This window comes from Dipodomys spectabilis, unplaced genomic scaffold (genome assembly GCF_019054845.1).
Source record: "Dipodomys spectabilis isolate Male_0828 unplaced genomic scaffold, ASM1905484v1 ptg000187l, whole genome shotgun sequence".
Lineage (NCBI taxonomy): Eukaryota > Metazoa > Chordata > Mammalia > Rodentia > Heteromyidae > Dipodomys > Dipodomys spectabilis.
The window spans coordinates 12,604,743-12,606,533 of record NW_024870864.1 but is presented as its reverse complement, the minus strand read 5'-3'; the positions used below and the strand labels follow the sequence as shown (position 1 = coordinate 12,606,533).

The 1,791-nt window shown below is 36.6% G+C and overlaps 1 non-coding gene across 1 annotated transcript; it reads left to right on the top strand.

Moving 5' to 3' along the window:
- Positions 1-980: 980 nt before the first annotated feature.
- Positions 981-1,087, top strand: LOC122121389. The gene has a single exon (XR_006149933.1). It is a non-coding gene; the product is annotated as a U6 spliceosomal RNA (small nuclear RNA).
- Positions 1,088-1,791: the final 704 nt, after the last annotated feature.

The window sequence follows — 1,791 nt, the reverse complement described above, 5'->3', positions numbered from 1 at the left end:
CATTTGTTGTTTGTTTTCTTGCTAATTGCCATTATTACTGAGGTATTGAGGTGAGATTAATTTTTTTTGTCAGTGCTGAGGCTTGAACTCAGGGTCTGGGTGCTGTCCCTGAGCTCTTTGTACTCAAGCCTAGCACTCTATTATTTCCAGTTTTTGAGTGATTAATTGGAAATAAGAGCCTCATGGGGACTTTCTGCCTGGGTCTAGCTTCAAATTGCGATCCTCAGATCTCAGCCTCCTGAGCAGTTAGGATTATAGGCATGAGCCACTGGCACAAGTTTAACTTGCATTTCTTTGTGGCTAAGGATGTTGAACATCTATTAGCCATTTGTTATTTCTTCTAAGAACTGTTTAATTTACTTTCCTATTTATTAATTGTATTATTTGCCCTTTCACTGTTCATTTTTTTACCTGTGTATTAATTCTTTAGCTGTTGAATAGTTGCTGAAGATTTTCTCCACTTCCCTAGGTTATTACTTAATTCTGGTGATGGTTACTGCAGAAGTTCTTCAATTTGAAGTAGTCCTATTTGTCCATTCTCGTTCTTATTTTCTGGGCAATTAGAATCTTATGTAGACAATAATTAGCTATGCCTATAACTTCGGGTATTTACCCTATGTTTTCCAGTAGTAGATTTAAAGTTTTAGGTTTTGGATGGCTGTTGGTAGCTCATGCCTCAGATCCTAGCTACTCAGAAAGCTGAGATCTGAGGATCATGATTCAAAGTCAGCCTGAACAGAAAAATTCTTAACATTCTTAACATTCTTTTGTCCAACTAAACAGCAAAAAGCTGAAGTAGAATATGGCTCAAGTGGTAGAGAAATAGCCTGGAGTAAGAAACAAACAAACAAAAAGCAAGTGAGAGTTTGAAGCCCAGAGTTCAATCCCCAGTACTGGCCTATACACAAAAACAGTGTCTTATTTGGAATGTTTTGATGTATTTGAGGTTTATTTTTTGTGCAGGATGAAATATAGGTGTAGAGCTCACTTTGGCAGCACATATACTAAAATTGGAACGATACGGAGAAGATTAGCATGGCCCCTGGGCAAGGATGACACACAAATTCGTGAAGCGTTCCATATTTTTTTTTGATGCTAGTGTTCTGCACCTTGTATATACATTTTGGTAATTTGGGGAGGGGAAGGGATATTGCAGAACACTTAAATGAGGATGCAGGCTGACCCATTTTGATGACGAGATGTACAGGACACTATATTGAAAATGAATTTTACAATGTTACAATGGTTACTGCAGAAGCTCTTTAATTTGAAGTAGTCCTATTTGTCCATTCTCATTCTTATTTTCTGGGCAATTAGAATCTTATTTAGACAATAATTAGCTATGCCTAATTAGCTATGCCTATGGAGGGGGCAGGACAAGTTGGGGAGATGGGGAGGGGGGATGATAGGGGAAAATAAAGGAGGAGGTAACAATGCTTGCTATGAAATGTACTCATTATCCTACTCATGTAACTGTAACCTCTTTGTACAACATTTTTACAATAAAAAAAAAAAGAAATATAGGTGTAAAGTTTCAGACTCCTGCAAGTGGATACCCAGTTTTCCCAGAACCATTTGTTGAAGAATCTTGTCTTTTTTCCAGTATATACTTTTGGTTTCTTTGTCAAAAATTAGATGGCTATACTACTGGTTTTATTCCTGAATTTTTTATTCTGTTCCATGGGTCTTCTGTTCCTTTTAATGAAAAAAAGTCTTGTACTTCCTACCTTGGTGATTATAATGAGCACTAAAATCTAAATATGGTAATAACCTGCCATAGTTTTAAAGTGA